The following is a 25,479-nucleotide window of genomic DNA, read 5'->3' on the forward strand; positions in this document are numbered from 1 at the left end:
ATTTACAACCCTTCCTTTTCATAATCTGTCATACTTTCATAAATCAGAGTCCATTTTCTGTAGGCTGTTTTCTTAACCCAGTCAACGACAGGTACTTTTGCTATATATATATATATATATATATATATATATATATATATATATATATATATATATATATATATATATATATATATATATATATAAGAAATTAAAACTGAAATTTACAATCGAAACAAGAATAACGTTCTTTGAAACTCCACGGAATAAGGACTTTGTAAATTGTTTTTTGGGGTATTCAGTCGAACAATAAATTTGATTGTAAATTTTAACTTACACTTTTAAATTCTGTTCTCTTATACGCTATATTCTCTATTGTGTGTGTATTGAGCCTTTTTTATTTTGTTGGGATTAAAATATCTATATATAAATACTTAAATATTAGACTAGCGGGGGTACCCGGCGTTGCCCGGGTGTAATGAGGTGTGTGGGGGTAAATCAAAACGAAAGGGAAAATAAAGAATAAGCGAACGTAAAAAAAACTGTTTAAATATTATTTTATTATTTTTTTTTTAAATCAGAAAAAAACAAAAACAATAAAAACATTGAACGCGATGCAAAATAAAGAATAAGCGAACGAAAAAGAAATGGCATAAATAACTCTGTTTAAATGTTAAATCTTCTTTTAATAAATCGGGAAAAAAACAGCGAACGTGATGGAAAAATAGAAAAAAACAACGTAAAAATTACATAAAAATGACGTGAAAATGAAATAAATAACCCTGTTTCAGTATTAAAACTTTAAAAATCGAAAAAAATATATATCTGAGGCAGGTGTATGATCGCGTGAGCGAAGTTAGGTCAGTTTTTTTTATATTTAAAGTAATTCAAGGAAGAACTTTTTTTGCGCATGCGTGTTTGCCTAAATTGTCATGAAGGAACGATTTTTTGCTGCCACTCCCTGTGGAAAAGTACCCAGTTAAGGGTGAATTAATTAATGTTTTTAGCCACTTTTTTATATTTGTCGTCCGAAGTGTCGAGCGTCAAAACCATACCGATTTCGTGAAAATCTGTCGCCTCTGTGGAAAGTTTTAGGCAGATATACAAACATACAAATATAAACTTAAACAGATTTTGCCCTTTATATTATAGATCGAAGTTTACCATTGCTTATATCAGGTAAACACTGCATCTCATTTGATTTAATTATATATATATATATATATATATATATATATATATATATATATATATATATATATAGTTTTGATTTCACTACTATATATTCGGTTCAATACATTAATGTAGAGAATTGTCTCTATGCATAAATACGAAAGCTGCATGAATTAAAATATCATATTTAAACGTATCTTACGACCGGGCAACGTTGAGCGGTTTGAGCGGGCAACGTTGAGCGGTTATATATATATATATATATATATATATATATATATATATATATATATATATATATATATATATATATATATAAATATATATATATACATACATACACACATATATATATTACAGAGATAAATCAATATGTATAAAGCTATACTTTCTGTTTGTTTGTTTGTTTATTCACGAACCTCTCGGGTTTCGGAAGATAAGCTTCTATCCCAACCACATATATTTCGAAATTAGATGCACAGAGAACTCGGGATTAGTATAGATAGTTAGGATATTTTCTAGAAGAGTATCACTTACAGTTGAATTTTCTTATTTTACGAGGTAACAATCAGTTGTTAGTAACATTGCTATGGAGGTTGAAAGTTCAATCCTCAGTGTGAGCGATGGGAGGAATACAATTGCGACTTGTGGCCTGGAGGTAGAATACTAACCTACGAAGTCATGGGTGACATTGTGACAGGGTTCGAATCTCCCGATTGATAGTAATTATCACTTCATGCAAGGATGATTGCGCATGAAATACTAGTGTCTGAAGAAATCCAAAATAATTGCTGATATTTTGATATTTATTTTTAAAAATGTAACTTGTGGAAATATATATATATATATATATATATATATATATATATATATATATATATATATATATATATATACGTTTTATTTTTTATTACCGTATCTTTCTGTTAAGTTACATTATTGTTTCGGCTACATGGCCGTTTTTTTTTGTTTTTTTTTTGCCGTCTGTAGCGTCCTCAGGTACGGCCAAAAAAACGGCCGTGTAGCCGAAACAATAATGTAACTTAACAGAAAGATACGGTAATAAAAAATAAAACGCATATTTTCTCTACAACAGTATTGAGCACTTTCTTCAGTTTCTATTAATTACCATCTCAACTATATATATATATATATATATATATATATATATATATATATATATATATATATATATATATATATATATTCATCCCCCGAAACAGTGGTTCGTGATAAACAACTGATGATTCCTTAAAGAACATTGGTACTATTGTTTATCCATATTCCTCTCTTTTTTACAAAAAAAAAAAATCCCTCAGTATAGCTTTGAGAAAGGGAGGGCGAAACCGGTCAGCTGACTTTCCCCTTTTTTCCTCTTCTCTTTTTCACACCTCTTTCTTTATTTTAAAACGCTTTTCATCATGAATTGTAAAAGTCTTCCCATCGTGCGATATTTAAATTCTGTACCACCGAAGAATCATGATATATATATATATATATATATATATATATATATATATATATATATACCGTGTTAATAAAAAAACCAAGACTTCAAAAAAGGAATTGATAGCAGCAAAAAGTGTATTTCATTGTAAGTTACAATTGTTACAAGGCTAATTGGACAATTTCAAGCATTATGGCGTTTGAAAATTTTCACATAACAGCCTTTCTTCAGACTTCTTGAATAAAAAAACACTTTAACAATAGAACATTATTTAAAGAAATTTCCCTTAAAGGAAATGAAGCATGCGAAAACTTATATCCTGGGCGCATCTTTGTGTTGTTATCAATTCCTTTTTTGAAGTCTTGGCTTTGTTAATACAGTATATTAATGCTCAATTATGATATATGATAATTTTGTAGCTTACATTTTAGGTCATCTCTTTTTGGCATAAAATTCATTGGTATATGAAAATTTACTGAATTATACGAATCCAGTAAAATTCAGTATATTACAAACAAGTCTATAAAATGTTTAAATTCAACGCTATTTCACGCGGTTAATGGTAGCCGAATGGATATGGTCTCCGCTAATCGAACCAGAGATGTCTCGTCTTGCGGGGTTCGAATCGTTCGGCTGATGTTAATCGTGACACCCTGCACTGAAGATTCCCGAAAGGATGAAACACTAGGTATTTGATTATTATAGTACAAAAATAATTATATATATATATATATATATATATATATATATATATATATATATATATATATATATATATATATATATATATATATATATATATATATATATAAATTACAATAAGTTTACCAAGGTAATCAAAATGGTAAACTTAAAATATATTATAAATATTAAAGAGTTAATATTTACAAGTAAAGTAATCTCAATATATATATATATATATATATATATATATATATATAGAGAGAGAGAGAGAGAGAGAGAGAGAGAGAGCTTTAAAGGTCATATGATTTTATCATGTTTATATTTAGATGAAATTTATTTAACATTATGAATAAAAAGATTATTTAACATAATGAATAAAAAAATTATTTAACATAATGAATAAAAAGATTATTTAGCATAATGAATAAAAAGATTATTTAACATAATGAATAAAAAGATTATTTAACATAATGAATAAAAAAAATATTTAACATAATGAATAAAAAGATTATTTAACATAATGAATAAAAAAATTATTTAACATAATGAATAAAAAGATTATTTAACATAATGAATAAAAAAATTATTTAACATAATGAATAAAAAAATTATTTAACATAATGAATAAAAAAATTATTTAACATAATGAATAAAAAGATTATTTAACATAATGAATAAAAAATTATTTAACATAATGAATAAAAAAATTATTTAACATAATGAATAAAAAGATTATTAAGCATAATGAATAAAAAAAATATTTAACATAATGAATAAAAAGATTATTTAACATAATGAATAAAAAGATTATTTAACATAATGAATAAAAAGATATTTAACATAATGAATAAAAAGATTATTTAACATAATGAATAAAAAGATTATTTAGCATAATGAATAAAAAGATTATTTAACATAATGAATAAAAAGATTATTTAACATAATGAATAAAAAATTATTTAACATAATGAATAAAAAGATTATTTAACATAATGAATAAAAAATATTTAACATAATGAATAAAAAGATTATTTAACATAATGAATAAAAAAATTATTTAACATAATGAATAAAAAATTATTTAACATAATGAATAAAAAGATTATTTAACATAATGAATAAAAAAATATTTTAACATAATGAATAAAAAGATTATTTAACATAATGAATAAAAAGATAAAACATGAAAATGCTAGCTAAACTGTTTCGAAACAAGCTAAACAGAGCTAAATCATAATTAAAAGGAAATTACGATAAAACATATTATGAAAATAGAAAACTGGTTAGCATAACTTTTCAATATTTGTGTCTTATAATTCATTATGTTAAATAAATTCGGTTTTCATATGTACGTATATATCCATGGATAACTTTTGTGTACGTAAATTATATATTATTTATTTTATTGCGAACTATTATCTTCATCTTTTAGGGGTTGGTTCACGACGTTTAAGCCAACTATTCCTCTGGCCCACGACCAGATGGGAACGCCGAATGTTCTAACTGCATCCTCAGCAATTACTGTATCCCATAGTTGTCGTCTCATCACGTTTTGGTGGTCGGCTTTGAGTAGGATTGAAACCGCTATATTCAGACAATGCTGACCTAAAAGCGTAGAGATTCAACGTCTCTATCCACTGCGCTACGGGCCTCGAAGGGCGATTAAGGTTGGATGTTTTTATCTTATAAAATCCAATCAGTGGATTGAGACGTTGAATCTCTATAATACAAATTACTCATCTCACAAAGAATTCCAATTAATTAAATAATAGTAAATAATTATATATATAAATAATTATATATATATATATATATATATATATATATATATATATTATTTATATATATAATTATTTACTATAATAATTAAATACCTACAGACACTAGTGTTTCATCCTTTCGGGAATCATCAATGCAGAGTGTCCCGATTAACGCCAGTCGAGGGATTCGAACCCTGGCAAAAGAACTCATGTCTGGCTTCATTAGCCCACGCCGACAACCGCGAGAGATACAATTTAAATTAAACATTCATTATTTTTAAATACTTTTAATGTCAGTCAAGTGATCTAGTCATTATATGACGATCTATACATATCAGTTTAGTTGACCGACTTATTACAACTGAAAGTGCTCAACGATAAGAAATACGTTTCTTAAAGGGGCTAACACAATTATTTACTATAATAATTAAATACCTACAGACACTAGTGTTTCATCCTTTCGGGAATCATCAGTGCAGAGTGTGACGATTAACGTCAGTCAAGGGATTCGAACCCTGGCAACAAAGTTATGTCTGGCTTCAAAATCACTTTGTGTGTGTGAGAGAGTTCCTTTCTCATAGGTTCTGAAACGGCTTAGTCTATCTTTTGCAAATTTCGCACCAAAGTAATTTATATGTCTAGCAATGTCCTTAGATTGTTTTATACAGGAATTTATCCGATTAGTATCGAAAATCGAAAATTCCGATCTTAAATATAGTCTTTCTATACTTATAGATAAAAAAATAATTTTTACAGGAGTATATTTTACGCTACACCGGCGAAAAAAAGAATAATTTTATTATTTTTCTTGGCCGATGTAACGTAAAATATTCCCCTTAAAAATTCGATATTTTTTCTCCATAAATTTAAGTTTTTGTTTCGATTTCGATTCAAGCTGATGCACTCAAGTCATATGGATAATTTTTTTTATTTCTGAAATCACAACTTTATAATATATAAGAATCGATAGAAAATTGACTCTATAATGATATATTCGAAATCTGCATATCATATTTACGAGTATTTTACTACTGGGCCACGCCGGGTGTCCATGCTAGTATAGATAAATACTTTTGCAGTTTTAACAAAAGAGCTACAATAATATCAGGGCGTCTCCATTAACGCTGAACATGCACAAAAATGCCAACATCAATATATTACACACGAAAGAGTCCACTGAGGAATTTCCACAGGTCCCGTTAGTTATGGCAAGATTTTGTTAATGGGAGATTTTAAACCAGGGTCGGCTCAGACAATGAAGCATAGGAAAACGTGATGAGGGCGCACGGCACTGGAAAATTAAACAACAATGGAATCAGTTTGTTGTCCTTTTGCAGTAAGGATGAGCTCTTGATTACAAATACCATATTTAAGCAGTCTAATCGTTTTAAAAGTATGTGGATGCACCTATGGTCTAAATATTGGCATCAAATTGATTTTATCGTAATCCGAAGACACGGAAGAGGTGTTTTTTTGTTTTTTTTATGCGTTCGTTCCACCATACATGTCCTGATTCGCTGTAAGTAATCCAATTTACAAAATTTCCAGTACTTATGTTTACTACGCTATAATCCCATTGACTAACGTAAACCCATTAACCCTTATCCTCGAGTGGTTTCCAGGCCTTAATAAGTGGTGATTCCTTTGTAAAAAAAACAGACATCAATGAACCGTCGGCCTAAGTTGAGGAGGTCTACTGTGAAAGTACCTAAGCCATTGAATACTAAGGACATGTACACTGAAAAGAAAACCGAATTCTTCTCTAAGTTGGATACAAAATTAGATGGAACTGAAATTACAGATGATATTGAAGAGTCATGGGAAAAAACTTTGAGATGCTATATATGAATTGAGTTTTTCTCAATTCTGTCCCTTACTTTTGGACGGTCCAATTTTGAAAATAAATAAATAACTGTTAAAATTCTTTTTCTATCCTTTGCAAATGATCCAAATTTTAGTATGTTATTATGGATGATAACGACTACCAGTTGTCAAAATTTCAGCTTTTGACAATTGTTATTTCTAACAAATGTTAGGTTTTAAAATTTTGTCTCTTAGTTTTGGACGCTACTGTATATATATATATATATATATATATATATATATATATATATATATATATATATATATATATATATATATATATATCCTAGCCGATAACAACGAGCAAATACTTACACTGAAGGAGCTTATATATATATATATGGAGATCAAGGATTAATGTGGGCGTGTGTTAAAAACACACAAATGCTCTAGCGTCACATATAGCTTCTCCCAATCTATTCACCCCCACGTGCTTGTCACTCGTTCAGCTTTATATCAGAAACAAACACTAACACACACACACACATACACACACACACACACATACACACACACACCACCACCACCCACAAACAAATGTGTGTATATACATACATTTGTTTGTGTGTGGTATATAAACATATACACACATGCCCGTACATGCAAGCATCCATACAAGCGCATATACGTACATACCAATCAAAGCTTATACTGCACATGCAGTAATTATAGTAATTATAGGAGCACCCGGACTCATAACATTGATCAAAGCTGATTGCTTCTGGACATTTCCCGGCGCAATGCCGAGAACGTTGTTCGTTGTTAACTTTCAATTAGTTTCGCTTTTTATACGAAAAAGCCTCATCAACATACGAGAAGCCAAAATAGCAATAATTTTGTAAAAGTCGACGTAAATAAATCTAGATGCGATCCACTTTCCCAAATCGTACATATTATTATTTAGGACCCATATGAACAGTTGTAAGCGATCGTAACGTCCCCGGAACCGTGTGCGAGAAAAGCCTTTTGAAGACATACACGAAATGGTCACACACATTTTGCCTTTTTTATATATAGAAGAAGATAGAAGATGGATCAACTGCAAGAAAGATGCAAGCAATTGCACTTAAAAGAATAGTTGGACTGTAGTATGCCCCACCCCTACCAGAAAAAAAGTTATTTAAAAACATGTTAAAAATATAAACACACACACACACACATATATATATATATCTATGGAAATATTTTTCCTATATTTTTTTTATTCCATTTTCACTCCACTTTGATGTAGAGGGCTATTATCGGGGGAGATAAGTTGAAGGGATATTATGCAGGGAATTGAGCAACAATATGTCCGTTCACATTACACTTGACCTTCTGCATGTCAGTACAGTTGGGAAAGCAGGGACCCGGAAGGGAGTTCGAAAGTCTAACAGTTCTGGGGAAGAAACTATTAGAGTAGAAGGTTTTCTTACATCTATAGATCTCTACTGTGTAGGGGTGGGATTTTGCTGCTTGTCGGTTTTGTCGGGGGCGTTTACGTCGGATGGGTACAAGGGCTTGTAGTTCGTCGGAGCACTTACCATTAAAATACTTGTAGAACAGGCAGAGGGATGCAATATTTCGTCGATGGGACAGAGGTAGAAGCTTTGATGATAGTTTAGGACCAATCGTGTTGGCAACTCTCTTTTGAACCCTGTCCAGGAGCGAGAGACTAGTAGCAGAGGTACCAGCCAAAATGTGACAACAGTACTCCATACATGGGCGAATGGCGGTCTTGTAGAGATACAGGATACTTTCAGGCGTCAGTAGTTTTCTAGCACGGTAGAGAGAGCCCACCTTCTTCGCAGCGATCTAGGCAATGCTCTCAATGTATTTGTTCCAGCTCATGTTCCCTCTGAACGTTAAGCATGCATGTACATGCATACAACCTTTTTTCCATATACAAATATATATAAACATATATAAATACATGCATATATACAAATATCAATGTATACACATATAAACACATGTCCGTACATGCAAGCATCGATACAAGAACATATACGTACATATCAAACATCTGGATATATGTGTAAATATAGGGTATTATATCAACAATAATACAAAATATTATTACTGCATAATTATGCCAGTTGCTCGAAACATTGCCCAACGCATATCGTGGCTTCTTCTTCTCCGTCTGGCCGTGTCGCGAGAGGAAAACACTCCTCACAATTTGCATGCATCATAATAAATAATACAGACACATATATACACATTGTATAAATTGTTCATATTGAAAATGTGTGCGGTTGGATAGCTAGCGTCTTTTATCTTAGATAAATTCTATGTCTTAAGTCCAAGATTTCAGCTAAGACTAACTCCATCGTTTTCCCCTTTTAGGATACTGACCCGTCTTATTTAAGCTTCCCCCTCTGTCTTACTTACTCTCTCTCTCTCTCCCTCTCTCTCTCTCTCTCTCTCTCTCTACCTCTTTCTCTCTCTCTCTCTTTCTGCTTCTTCCGCCCCTCTATCTCTAACTCTCCTGCCCCTCTGTCTCTAACAGACACTTCCCTCAGAAAATCGGATGTCTGTTTCCCAACTTACTGCCGTATCAGCTTTTTCCTGATCCCAGAAAGTTATAGGTTCATTGGTCTGTTAAGCCCAATGGATCAGCCGGCTTTTTTTATTGTCATTTATTTTCCTAGCTACTTTTTCCCTGTGGTTCCGGGGGTATGCGCAGTATATAATATCACATCACTGCAACTCGGTAGAATGCAATTTTTTAAAAACTTATGGTGAAGTTTGTAAGTTATTAAGTGAGTTTACCTAATTTTACCTACGGTTATATCTGATTTTTTGATTAAGAATGTTTGCTCTTTCATGAAATCTAATAATTTCTAATTTCTTATTTATATATATATATATATGTATGTGTGTGTGTGTGTGTGTGTGTGTGTGTGTTCGTATTGTTATTTTTGCCTAAATAAGAAATTAGAAATCATTAGATTTCATGAAAGGAATATATATATATATATATATATATATATATATATATATATATATATATATATATATATATATATATATATATATGTCTGTGTGTCTACATTTTAAAATAAATTTCGGTAGACTCACTTTGTCTAAATGAACATTTCAATAAACACTAAGAATAACTATGTTTAAAAATCGATCATTTGTTTTGTTTTGATGTTTATCATGCATATTTGGTCACTAAAACATTTAATATTAATTTCTAATTTGTTCATAAATAACCAATTATTAATATAAAATATTGCCTTCATTTTCCTGACAGAATTCCGGCGAGAAACAAAAAAAAACTATGAAGGGCCACTTCGTCCTTATGCTAATAAGCATTTGTTTAACGAGCGCAATCAGACCAGGTCAGTTATCTTTCACAAATAATTTAACATCATTCTTTGATCATTCACGTTTATCAATTATTAAAGTTTACCAATTGTTTACGTTTATCAATTATTTACGTTTACTATTATTTAAGTTTATCAATTATTTAAGTTTATCAATTATTTACGTTTATCAATTATTTAAGTTTATACAATTATTTACGTTTATCAATTATTTAAGTTTATCAATTATTTAAGATTATCAGTTATTTACGTTTATCAATTATTTACGTTTATCAATTATTAACGTTTACCAATTATTTAAGTTTATCAATTATTTAAGCTTATCAAATATTTAAGTTTATCAATTATTTAAGTTTATCAATTATTTACGTTTATAAATTATTTACGTTTATCAATTATTTAAGTTTATAAATTATTTACGTTTATCAATTATTTCAGTTTATCAATTATTTTAGTTTATCAATTATTTACGTTTACCAATTATTAAAGTTTATCAATTATTTAAGTTTATCAATTATTTAAGCTTATTAATTATTTAGGTTTATCAAATATTTAAGCTTATTAATTATTTACGTTTATCAATTATTTAAGTTTATCAATTATTTAAGTTTATCAATTATTTAAGTTTATACAATTATTTACGTTTATCAACTATTTAAGATTATCAGTTATTTACGTTTATCAATTATTTACGTTTATCAATTATTAACGTTTATCAATTATTTAAGTTTATCAATTATTTAAGTTTATCAAATATTTAAGTTTATCAATTTTTTAAGTTGATAAATAATTTAAATTTATAAATTATTAAAGTTTATCAATTATTTAAGTTTATCAATTATTTACGTTTATCAATAATTTACATTTATCAATTATTTGTGTTTATCAATTATTTAAAGGTAATCAATTATTTAAGTTTATACATTATTTAATATTATTAATTATTTACGCTTATCAATTATTTACGTTTATCAATTATTTACGTTTATCAATTATTAAAGTTTATCAATTATTTACGTTCATCAATTATTTAAGTTTATCAATTATTTACGTTTATCAATTATTTAAGTTTATCAATTATTTACGTGTATCAATTCGTAACAATAGTTTTGATCGATTAAATATTTTATCTTGATAATAAAAAAAAAATTATTCATAACAATAACATTTACTCTATAACTTAATGCCATCAGTCAACGCGCTTATATCATTATTTACATGGCAAGTACTCAGGTGAGTTTAAATCTTTGGTTCACCTTGCCAAACTTTCATAAAAAAAACACTCGACTTACTACAACCACTATTAACAACTTCCTTCATTCTCTATCTGTACCTTAATCTAAACACACATTCCATGAAGAAGGTTTTTTTTTTCTAGAACTGCATCTCTGTGTAACACTGTTCCGCTGGCCTGCTTCCCGGCCGACTACAATATGATAGATTTCAAGTCCAATGTAAACAAATGTTTGCTGATCCGTCCCCTTAAATAATCCAAACCTACCCAATTTACATCATTAACGAATACTACTTACTAAACTACCACCTTACATTCAATATCCTTGAGTAGCCTTCGGGTCTTGATAAGTAGTGACTCCCATGTAAAAAATGTCTGACTTGTAAAATTATTAAGGTTTTGATAGGAAATATTAATCTGACTCATGTTCAATCTCTTCTCGTGATGTCAGTGGTTTTGAAATTCTCGAAATAAATGATAATCTGAGGGAGCTAGGTCGGGAGAATGCAAGATTGAACAAGATTTCCCAACCAAATCCTCCTATTATAGGGATCTCCAACGTTTTCAAAAGAGGAGAGGGTACATGACTTTTTAGAGCTATGCGGATCAAATTTGAAAAAAAAAATGTTACATGGGCGTGTTGTATACTGCTTTGTTCATTAGTTTTGCTTTTTTAGTGAAACTGGTTCTTTAAAATCCATTCTTTTAACAAAAACAAAAACACAATTTTCAAACATTTCTATTTAAAAAAATTTTTCCTGCATATTTTTACGTTTTCCATAACGGGGACTAGATAAATCTTATTATAAATTTTCCTACTGTGTGTGTGTGACGCGGTTTGTGTGTGTGTGTGTGACGCGGTTTATCTCAGCCTACAGGCAACACACCCAGGCAAGTTAGGTACCGAAATGAGGCTTATGACCCAGCGGATGTTTTAGTGATATTTATATCCATGTTTGGTGTATGGAAACGCAAAAAAAAAATAATAACATGCAAAAAAAAATAACGATTTTTTTTTTTTTTTTTTTTTTTTTTACATTTTCACCTCAAACAAGGTACGTTGTCACTTTGATGTAGGGGGCTACTATCAGGGGCAGCAACTGCTGGGGCACTATGTTGGGATTTGGGCAGCAAGATGTCGGTTCACGTTACACTTGAACTTCTGCATGGAAGTACAGTTAGAGAAGCAGGGACCTGGAATGGAACTTCAGAGTCTAGCGGTTCTGGGGAAGAAACTACTGGAGTAGAAAGATTTTTACATCTAGGGATCTCTAGGGCACAAGTGTCTGCAGTTCGTCAGAGCATTCACCATTAAAATACTTGTAGAACAGGCAGAGGGATGCAACGTTTCGTCGATTGGACAGAGGCTGAAGCTTAGATGCCAGTTCAGGGCCTATCAGGTTGGCGACTCTCTTTTGAACCTTGTCTAGGAGCGAGAGACTAGTAGCAGATGCACCAGCCCAAATATGAGAGCAATACCCCATACATGGGCGAATGGTGGCCTTATAGAGGTACAGGATACTTTCAGGTGTCAATAGTTTTCTAGCGCGGTAGAGAGAGCCTACCTTTTTCGCAGCGGCCCTGGCAATGTTTTCAATATAATTGTTCCAACTCATGTTTCCTGTGAACGTTAGGCCAAGCAGTTTGAAAGATGTACTCTCAGACAGGGAGTCACTGGTCGTTGCTATTGGTGACAGAGAAGGTTTCTTGTAGTTATTGAAGGAAACCCGTTTAGTCTTGACAGCTTTGAATGTGACCATCCATTTATGTCCCCATTCCACTACAGATTGGAGGTCATCCTCTAGTGTTTTTGCCATTTCTTTAGTTATGTAATCATTTGTTTTCCTGTCATGCCTGTTATAGTGTGGTGTCATTAGCATATATACCCATCTCATAGGCAGTTTTGTCGGGGAGGTCATTAATAAATATTAGGAACAATAGAGGTCCAAGGATAGACCCCTGAGCCACTCCCGCATTTATATCACACTGTTTAGATGTACGACCGTCGAGGACAACCTGGATTTTTCTCTTATCTAAGAAGGATTTAATTATGTTAAGTTAATTTACTAAACAACGTTTTATTTACTGGATATTTTTCCGGTACAAGGACCCAAGTTTGCCCAGCTGGGTAAACTTGGGTTCTTGTAACTTTAATGAGCCGGATCTGGCTAACGGGCCGTAATTTAACGACTCCTGTCTAAAGAGATCGTTAATCAGTAGTGCTTTGTGAGGACAGGCATTTTAATGATGGAAGATGACTCCCTTTTGATTGGTCGTTTTCGTGTCAACATGGATGAGAAAAAATATGAATGAGGCTTTAATAATCTGCAAAAAAATGTTATGAAATTAATCATGATGTTTAAGTAATAATAATATTCATAAAATAAATTACAATCGTTTAAAATGACTCTTCTACACATCGGTAAAACCCTTGCAACGAACTGATGTTGATAATTGAGATATTAGATCTATGCCAAAACCAAAACTTTATTCTTACGACTAGTCTTTTAATGTTCAATTCAGTTTACTGTGCTATTTCAGACTAATGTGCCATCTTTTAATTCTGGTATTACGAGTACGAGTTCCAAAAGTAAAGCCTCCTATTTTTTATTTCGCCAGAATGGATCAGTGTAGATTGCAAATTGCATTGTTATGATGACTGAACCTATGCATTCATTACCCGGGAGTTTCATTTCTCTATTGCAGATAATTACAGTGTGAGACTCTAAGAAAGCAACACCTGTCGAGGACATGCGTCAGAAGCAGAGACCCGTAATTTAATTCCTCCATACAGAGAAAATTGAACCTAGCATAAGCCATACCAAGGACATTTTATTTGGGCTCCGAATATAGTTCTTTTTAATATTTAGTCAGGGTTTACTTGTAGAAGGAAGTATCTTCGTGCCTGTACAGAGATACACTTGAGGAAGGCATGCAAGTTCTCTCCAGTAGGCATTCAAGTTCTCTCCAGTGGGCATTTAAGTTCTCTCTAGTAGGCATTCAAGTTCTCTCCAAATGTACACATTTGGCAATAGAAATTATATTTCAAATCTACAGCATATTTGCTAAAATTAAATGCTACCTTGTCATGGAATTATTAAATAGATTTATAATCATTTTGGTAATCAAACTGTATTTGGTGCGAAAAAAATTGTTCTTGGTAATATTATCAATTTCCCTACCACAAATAAAATTATTAAACAGATAATTCAAAGTGCTAAAGACAAGCACTTTTTTCCTCAATACCATGATCCTGATAGCGAGAGTCAACAAAAGAAAAAAATAGGATAGTCTCTATTAATCCCCTGAAAATAGCAGTTCATTTCAGGATTTTCGAAGTCTCGTTAAGCGACGGTTAGCACCAACTACTTTGACGTTCGCATACAAACGAGGCTCAATGGAAAAGCTTTCTCTTTACGAAGGTCACGATCACACTTGTCTTGAGAAACTATGTCTGTTTGTGGTTCGTCACTCTAGCATGCTTAATTCTAAAATAGTATCCAGATGCACTGACATATCTCTATAACAGACTTTATCTGTTTCTAAGTCTGACACGCTAACATTGCATTTACAAGTATATTATATTTTTATAAGAATCTGATGCAATGATTTTTAATACACCCGAGTTCATCCTTAGAAGAATATGATTGGTTGGTGTAAGCCATAAATACGGACAGGCATACAACCTGGAAGAGATGTTGAAAAATACGCTGAAAGCCTAAAGCTTACGCATATTAACAGCTACGACTATGAACAACCGTCCATTAAAGCGACTTACTCTGTTGGCTTACTCGTCGGGCCAAGGTCAAAGGCCGCAGGAGCTCAGGTTCCTTTAAAAACCGAAGTGGAACGGGCGGTCTATCTACTAGACGGGATTGGGAGGGCCCTATTAACAACTGCTAGTATTTTTCTTCCCCCAGCGTCGACACAAATGAATGATTGTATTACCTTTATTGTTATTTTTTTTTTTTTCATTTTTTACACGCCAATAAAAATGTTTTAAACATTGGGTGCTAAGTAGGACGTCCCCAACTACGAAAGGGCAAATCCGGTATTATGGTGAAAGAAGATTCTAGCAAACATTTATAGACATTACGCTGACGACACTACCATTTATGGTAGCACATCTAAGACCGTAAACGACCAAGTTCTCTCCGATTTTCTCTCCTCTGATCTTGAGCACGTGGTACAATGGGAAAATGAGTGGCTGGTTACTTTTAATGCATCTAAAACCAAGCTTCTATCTTTACATCATCAACACTCTGATCCCCATCTGGCATCAATTGAAATGAATGGCTCTCGTCTTGGGGATGTCTCATGTTTTGACAAGCATCTGGGTTTTACCTTTACTCCTGATCTGAAATGGAACACGTACATTAAATCTGTTGCCAAGGCCGCTAGAAAAATGGTGGGATCCTTTTATCGATCCAGTAGATATCTCACTGCTGATGCAATTCTCTATCTATATAAGAGCCAGGTACGTCCAAGGATGGAGTACTGTTGCCACATCTGGGCAGGAACTGCTAGAAAGGACTTGTCCTGCCTTCATAGTTAAAAATAGACTTCGTAGCCTCGTAGGAGATGTCCTTTTCTCTTCCCTACAACCTCTATCTTACAGAAGAGATGTTGCGAGTTTGTCTCTGCTTTGTCGTTATTTTCATGGCAAGTGCTCGACTGAGCTTCAATCTATGGTCCCCCCCTCGTCAAACTTTCACAAGAAACACTTGTCTAGCTGAAAACACTATCAATAATTCCCCCACTCTTTATCTGTGCCTAAACCTAAACGTAGTTCTTAGAACTGCACGTCTGTGGAACTGTCTTCCGTTTTCCTGCTTTCCAGCTGACTACAATCTGATTGTCTTCAAGTCCAACGTAAACAAGTTCTTGATGAGCCGTTCCACTTAAGTCAACAAATTTACCGAATTTCCATTACTAACGATTATTATATTGTCCAGTTGACTACTGTCCACTCTTAACCCTTATCCTCGAGTGGTCTCTGGGCCTTGATAATGTGGTGATGCCTATGTAAAAAAAAGGAGAAACTTTTGTTTAGTTCTAGAGTGACAAGGATGACCAACGACCCCCATTTTCCCCCTTTTGTGTTGGCCTTGTGTCTAAGTTTTTTATTCATGTCAATTTTTGGCTGAATAAAGGATTTAATATCTCAAAGTGTAGTATCTGTTCTTTAGATGCTACACTTCAATTTCTTGTTCTTTCTCAATGGAAAAGGAATCCTTCACGACTGAGACAATTTTTATTTTTGTTCCTTTTCTGCACGTTAAAAAACGATCCTGGTGTCTAACTCTGTCCTGTGTGGAGACATTGTAAATAGGTACTCGAATAATAGCCAAGCCCACTCAGCCGCTTTAAATATATTTATATGTTTTTCCGAGTCATATCATAATATATATTTGCCATTAGTTGTGAATCGTCTTTAAATATATATTCCTGTTTTTTTTTCGTTTGAGTGTGTGTGTGTGTGTGCGCGCGCGCACGCGCGTGTGCGTATGTGTGTGTGTGCTTTCTTTTTTTCCTTTTTTTTCTTTTTTGTCCGTTTGCAAATCTGTCATTCTTATGTTTAAAGAAGCTATGTCCGTTTGCAACATCTTAATCTTTCATGATTAAGTTTAAAATGTAACAGAGCGCGGACGCGCGTATACAAATGAATAGAAAATGCGAAATGACGTCACCACAAGGATAAAGGAAATGACTATAAAAAGTAACGCGTGCAACATACAGAGGAGCACGTTCGAAAAAACATTCGGGAGCACGTTCGAGAACACGTTCGAAACGACAGGCATTAGAGAAGACCATCACGTTAGAGACGTGGACGACGTCCCAGAAGACAGAGATCAGAGAGAAGGGACACTATCACGGTTTATTCGGGAAAATGTCCGGGGATAAATGTTATTGCTACAACACGAAAAAGTGAGTCAAGTTAATACTTGTCTTCTGTTCCTTGCGACGTAGACTGCATACAACGTGTGGGTCTCGTGTGTAAACGTGCGTAACGTTAGAAAAATAGCATATTATTATTATTATTATTATTTTTTTTTTTTGTAAATGCTAACTCTCTAAATATCTTCTTGTTTTCTTTTGTGATGCTTTGTGTCCGTCTGGGTTTTTATCGCTCAACTTTTATTAAAAAATATCAACACTTCTGCATTTTAGATTTTTTTTAGTTAAGATATTTATTTCTCTTCCAATGCGAGAGATGTGACACTAGGGTCTGAAAGTGGGATTTAAAAGTCAGTGCCTCAGAGGAAGAGGACTCTTAAACTGCAAATGATGCCTGTGCATCCCCGTCGGCATTCCGTGGGAGATACGCTTCAGGCGATTAGCAATACGCTAACCCTTTTGCAAAGAAAGAAGATAAAGCCTGGGAGGTTGGATCTCGTAGAACTGCACAGAACCAGATTTTACACCGTAGTCAACAGGGAACAGGTCTCATCTTTATTGATTTGGAGGCTCAGAGCTAAAAAGCCACAAGGCTGTTGGAATTCATTTTTAGAGAAGGGAAAAATTCTAGTCGAGGTAAGAGGAGACAATCGAGAAATTTACGGAACTCTTGCCAAGAATCTATCCGGAAATGATCGTGAATTCTTTAAATTCGGATGGTATGTATTATTTTATTTTAGAACAAGAATTGATTTTTTTTTTTTACAGGCTCACAAACGAATTTCTTCCTCCGTACATATTGAGCGGAAATGATATTCGTGAAAGTTTGTTTGAATTTATTTCGAAATTTTAATTAATGAGACTGTTACCCACTTCAAAAAAATAGTCAAACATTTTCTCACTAGTTAATGTTTTACATCTTATGTGTGAAACTCGTTATGTTTGTCTATAACGTAATTGTTACATGCCAACACTCGGAATTGACATGTAAGCAATCCTTAGAATATTTGCGAATAGAAGAAAGTTATTAAACAATTAAAGTAGAGTAAAACTTGTGGAGAATGCTCTGTTTTACGGTTGTTGTAAAAATGGAACGGAAATTTAAATTCCATTCCGTTTTAAATTTTTTACATTTTTACATTACGTCCAACTCATCGTTCACATTCGACATGTCAACTTTTATAGCTTTTCGGGTATGCTGACAAGGTTAGGGGTGTCTATTCCGAAAGCCGTTCTTAATATTAGGAGGTTGGGAGTGTTTATTCCGAAAGCCATTCTTAACATGGGGGGGGGGGTAAGTATACTCGAAAATCTGTAAAAGTAAACATTTAGAATGTTAACGGTGAGTTAGACTTACGCAAAAAAAAAAAAAATACCACAAAAGGTATTACAAATTGATTTTTTTCGTTTAAAAAATTAACTTATTTCGTTTTTGTTAATAAAATTTTATTTCTTATAAAAAAATCTTCTTTTATATATATATATATATATATATATATATATATATATATATATATATATATATATATATATATATATATATATAAAGTACGACTGTTGAATGTTATTCTTTCGATTACTTCCGTTTTTTTTTGGGGGGGGAGGGTCACAATAAAAAAAAAGCTTAAAACGGAACGAAATTTAGATTTTCGTTCCATTTTTACAACAACCATAAAACGGAGCATTCTCCGTAAGTTTTACTTAAAGTAGGAATTATTGAAAATGTTACGCGTTATATCAAGATGCGTTTTTGATAGAAGCTTGATGGTTCAAGCTCGAAGTTCCAAGAAGTCTGAAGCATTGAAATAGTACAAAACATTTGCTTTGATCTTTCAAATTACAAGTGGCTAAGTTTTTGTGGGGTTTTTTTGTTTGTTTTGTTTTGTTTAGGTTTTTTTTTTTTTACGCATTATTAAACTTAAGGTTAAAATTATTATAACGTAGTCGTTAAATGTCAACACACGGGATCTACACGTTGTATGAAGGGAGTTGCAGGAAAACAAAAACAAGGAAAATAATTCATTTTTTTTCAGTTGAAGCAGCAGACATTTATTTACAGGTACTTTCAGAATAACATATTCTCTTGTTCAAAAGTCTTCTCCTACAGCAATGCGCTATAGTAGACTATGCCGTGTCAAACACGTGGTATTCTGTCTATGTCCAACCATGTTTAGGATGCGTCTCTCATGTCGTTCTCGGTCCACATGTAAATCACGTCTATTTTTGTGCTTTTCTTTATAATCTTCTCCTCCTGCTTCTACGCTGTGACATCACCTCGGATACGGATCGGTCATTTGCATACGTTGGCTGTTGCTGCTGCCATACGCGCGTCTGCGCCTATTACATGATTATCTGTCTCCATTTTTCGAATTGCATCTCGTCCAAGACATGAGGTCGCAAAGCAACGTGAGGCGGGTTAAATGACTGCGTTCTTTGTGGATCGTTTTTATGAGTCTTTAGCCGGTAAAAATAGCTGCCAAGGCGTTAAAATTGAAGGAAATTGGAACTTAACAGGCGTAAATCAACTTAAAGTTCCCTTGTACGCATGCGCAAGTATATATATATATATATTGTATTTTGTGTACAGAAAGTTGTTAGATGAGATAAGTCATTGGTACCATCGGTTTCAAGCCCGATAATTTGGACTGTTTTAAATATCCATATCAAGCTCTCTTCGGCCAATACTCACCTCATTTTCAAAAATAAAAACTAATCATATATATATATATATATATATATATATATATATATATATATATACGTTAACGTTAGTTCTTTTTTAGCTATTTCATATCCAACTAACGATAGCTCAAGCAGCAATGAACTAAGGCTGGAGCGCTATATGTTTTGATTTCAGTTTCAATCTAGCTGATGGCATCCAAGTCATATATATATATATGTGTGTGTGTGTTTGTGTGTGCGCGCGTGTGTGTGTGCGTGTGTGTGTGTGTGTGTGTGTGTGTGTGTGTGTGTGTGTGTGTGTGTGTGTGTGTGTGCAGTACTTTTGAAATCATTACTATATATCGGGTACAATATAATAGACAATAGGGAAGTGGCTCTATAATAATAAATACGAAATCGGCATAAATTAAAATATTATATTTAAGCGTACTAATATAAGATTTTTTGTCTCTCTTTTCAAGTCCCTTTTAAACAGAAAATTCCATACGTCCTGACACTTTCTCTACTACTGCAAGTAACACTTCATGATTGTTGCACAAATAGTAGTGAGCACTTCCAAGTTTTCTCCTGGCTCATTCTTCAATCCCAATCAGCCCTCTTCCTCCTTTCTTCCTTGTGATGTACAGCCTGAGCACATTAGAATTTGGGTGAAGTGATTCATGCTTAACTAACAATTTCCGTGTGTCTCTATCCAGCTTTTTTCATTTCCTCTCGTGTCAATCCTACAAAAGCTGCACTGTACCGAATTAAAGCAGCCGCCCATGAATTGATGCCTGTGGACAGAGTCCCTACCATTCAGTCGAGATTTCGGGAGCAGTTTGAGTCACTTCATATACACTTATTTCGTCGTCTCTGTTATTTCATTGCAGAGCATCGTCTCAAGTTCAAGTATGTCTCCTAATCTTTTACCATTTAGCAAAATGATGCCTTTTATGAGTGCTCTCTTCCCTTCCTTTTCACATGTGGAGATTCAAAACCCCATTTTATCATCATCATTATTATTATTATTATCATTATTATTATTATTATTATTATTATTATTGGCTCACATGGAGCTTTCACACAGGTCAACAAACGATCGGTTTGGAGACCTGTGGTGTTCTCTGGAAGCTGAGTGACAACAAGTCTCCCCAGACGTCCAGCTCTCTCCACCTCCTTCGATAGAATTTGCAAATAAATCTGCGTCATCGCAACAGCCTCATACCATTGATTTCTCGCTGGTAGTGGCCATTGGTTCATACTGGAATTTGAGTGGCACTAAGCCTCCCCACGATCCCAGTTCTCTTTGCGCTTGTCCAGCGGAGGTGTGGCCAGCCCTCTCTCCTCGGTCTTTCCATCCTCCTTGACCCTTCACGGCTCTTTGGTATCACTTTTCTATTGGTGGAACGGTGATGACACAATGGGGGGATGCATGATGGAGGTGTAGAACTTGTAGATATGCAGCTTCAGTGTTCTTCATTCCCTGTAACGCTTCTTTTTTATATTGTTTTCTGTTATTCCCCACATTCTAGGGTTTTCCTTAATATTTCAGCCGTTTTCTTTATCGTTAGGCGTTGTATTTTTTGCAGTTATTCCTCTGATTCCAATTTCTGCCATTCTTTTTTCGAAGTTTTTTGGAATTGTTCCTAGTGCTCCTACTATTATCGGTACTATTTTGATTTTCTTCATCATCCAAATCCCTTTTAACTCTCTGGCTAGCTCTGTGTATTTGCTTCGTTTCTCATTTTCTTTCATACTCGCCCTGTGGTTAGCTGGGACAGCAAAGTCTACGATTTGACAGGATTTTTCTTTCTTGTTAATTATTACGACATCTGGTCTTCTTGCTTGGATCGGTTTGTCCGTCTGTATGTCCATGTCCCATAGGATTTTGTGGTTCTCGTTTTCGAGTGCTGTTGCGGGTTTATGCTTGTACCATCTGTCTGTACGCTCAAAATTCAGTCGTTTGCATAATTCCCAGTGCACCGCCCTCCCCACTTGGTCATGCCTGTTTTTGTATTCCTTTTGGGCCAGTTTGCTGCATTCACTTACTATATGGTTTATCGTTTCGTCTCTCTGTCCACATAGTCTGCATTTGCTGTTTTCTTGTGTTTTATCGATCCTTGCTTTGATATGGTTGGTTCTTATCGAGTTATCTTGTGCTACAGTTATTAGAGATTCAGTTTCTCGGTTTATATGTCCTTTTCGCGTCCATGTCCAGGTGTTTTCGTTATTCTCATCTTTTGTCATTCTTATGAATCTTCCGTGGAGTTGTTTATCTTCCCATTTCTCTTTTCTCGTTTTCTCGTTTATCTCTCTGTTTTCTGTTTTGTTCTTTTTTCCCCCGTGTTTCTCGCTGCCATAATTATCCTTTCATGTTTTGCATTATGTATTTTTCTAGTTCTTTTTTGTGTCCTTCACACAGTCTTCTATACAGATCAGTCCTCTCCCGCCGTCTTTTCTTTTCACGTAGTTTGTCAGTATCGTCCTTTGGGTGCAGTGCATTATGCATGGTCATGAGTTTCCTGGTTTTCTGGTCGAGTTGTCTCAGTTCTTCTTTTGTCCACCCTATGAACGGTCCAAAGTATCTTACTAGTGATACTGCCCATGTATTTATACCTTTTATTAGGTTTCTGCTATATATTTCGTTTCCAGGAGTTTTCTTGTTCTCCAGAGTTATTCCTTTCCAATTTTCTCTTTCGTTTCTGTTGCTCTGGTGGTGTCCGCTTCCAGAATTCCCAAGTATTTATAGTCGTCTTGTTCCCCTAGTACCCTCATTTCTGTTTGGTTGGGTAGTTCCATGCCTTCTGTCGTTTCCAGTTTTCCATTTTTTATAACTAGTAGTGCGCACTTTTCCATTCAAAATTCCATTTGGATATCTTGGCTGAAGATCCTGGTAGTGTTAATTAGTGTCTCTAGCTCATTTTCGGTCTTTGCAAAAAGTTTCAGATCATCCATGTACATCAGGTGGTTCATTTTTTCCTCTGTATTGGAGAACTTGTATCCGGCTTGGCACTTTCTCAGAATACTATTAACGGGCATCATGGCTATGATGAACAGTAGTGGTGATAGTGAGTCTCCTTGAAAGATGCCTCTTTGTATGTTAATTTCTGTTATGTGTTGTCCATCGGCTGTCAATTCCAGTCTCCATATTTTCATTACATTTTCTATTACGTTGGTGATCCCGCTTGGTATTTCTCCTCCTTTTTATCTCCTTTAGGATCTTTTGATCTTTTTTTTCCTTTTGGCATCCTTTCTGCTCCTCGGGGATTAGTTCACGGTTATTCAGGGAGTGGTAGATTTATTCCCTCAGTTACGCTGTCAGTATCTTCCACATAGTTGGTTATCATCATCATCATTATTATTATTATTATTATTATTATTATTATTATTATTATTATTATTATTATGTTCGTCAACTTCATAGTGTTGTAGTGTTTTACACCGTTTTTTTTTTTTGTTTGTTTTTTTACTCAAGAGCGGACTTTTACACCAAAGCTAGTGAGCATATTCAAAGAGTCAGTTAGATCGAAAGCACTTGGCATAGGGTGTTTAATGTGCCAAGCAGAGTTGACTTCTGGAGTACGGTGATGTTGTACTTGATTCCCAAGGAGTTCAACTGTTTCTCAAGATCATCTGGAATTTTGCTTATTCCACGACCTAGCAATCTCCATTATTATCATTACTCGCTAGGATCTTTCACACAGGCAATGATCAAATAATTTTCTTTGAAAACAGCCTATTGTGTTCCATAGAATCCGAGTGAAAATAAGTCTCCCCAGATTTCCGGTACTTTCCACCTCTTTCGGCAACCTTTGCATATTAAATTTCGTTATTGCAACAGTCGTCTGTCATTGACCATTGGTAGCGACCATTGTTCTTCGCTGGGATATGGGTGGTAATAAGACTCCCTAAGGTCCAAGTCCTCCTCGCACTCATCCAGCGGAGATCTGGTTAGTGCTTTATCAGCTTGATCATTCCATCCTCCTTGACTCTCCATTTTATTTGGCGCGATACCAGTTTATAGTGATACGAAAAAAAAAGGGTTGACTTACAATTATGTACTTATCCAGTTTTCAAGTTGTGTTTCTTTGTGTTTTACCTTTTTATTAGTTTCTGTATACCCGGCAAGCGCCCGCGAGTCATATATATTAATCTCGACACTCAAGGGTTTTTCTTAATATTTCAGCCGTTTATTATTATTATTTTTTTTTTAATTATTATTTTTATTATTATTTTTATCATCATTATTATTATCATCGTTATTATTTTTATTATTATCATTATGTTTATTATTATTATTATTATTATTATTATTATTATTATTATTATTATTAAGTTTATTATTATTATCTGTTGTATCTTCTCAGCCACTTCTCTGATTCCAATCTAGCCAATTCTTTTTTCAAAGTTTTTCGGCATTGTTCCTAGCGCTCCTACTATTATTGGTATTATCTTAACTTTCCTCATCTACCATATGCCTTTCAGATCCCTGGCCAGTTCTGTATATTTGCTCCGCTTCTCTGTCTCCTTGATCGTCCTGTGGCCTGATCGATTGTGGCCTGCTAGGACGGCAAAATCTTCTATCTGGTAGGACTTTCCCCACTGGTTAACTAGTATGACTTCCGGTTTTCTTGCTTTGATGGGTGTGTCTGTTTGTATATCCATGTCCCATATTATTATTATTATTATTATTATTATTATTATTATTATTATTATTATTATTATTATTATTATTATTATTATTATTATTATTATTATTATTATTATTATTATTATTATTATTATTATTATTATTATTATTATTATTATTATTATTATTATTATTATTATTATTATTATTATTATTATTATTATTATTATTATTATTATTATTATTATTATTATTATTATTATTATTATTATTATTATTATTATTATTATTATTATTATTATTATTATTATTATTATTATTATTATTATTATTATTATTATTATTATTATTATTATTATTATTATTATTATTATTATTATTATTATTATTATTATTATTATTATTATTATTATTATTATTATTATTATTATTATTATTATTATTATTATTATTATTATTATTATTATTATTATTATTATTATTATTATTATTATTATTATTATTATTATTATTATTATTATTATTATTATTATTATTATTATTATTATTATTATTATTATTATTATTATTATTATTATTATTATTATTATTATTATTATTATTATTATTATTATTATTATTATTATTATTATTATTATTATTATTATTATTATTATTATTATTATTATTATTATTATTATTATTATTATTATTATTATTATTATTATTATTATTATTATTATTATTATTATTATTATTATTATTATTATTATTATTATTATTATTATTATTATTATTATTATTATTATTATTATTATTATTATTATTATTATTATTATTATTATTATTATTATTAT

This window comes from Euprymna scolopes, chromosome 39, assembly GCF_053919585.1.
Source record: "Euprymna scolopes isolate OS-2025 chromosome 39, ASM5391958v1, whole genome shotgun sequence".
Classification (NCBI taxonomy): domain Eukaryota; kingdom Metazoa; phylum Mollusca; class Cephalopoda; order Sepiida; family Sepiolidae; genus Euprymna; species Euprymna scolopes.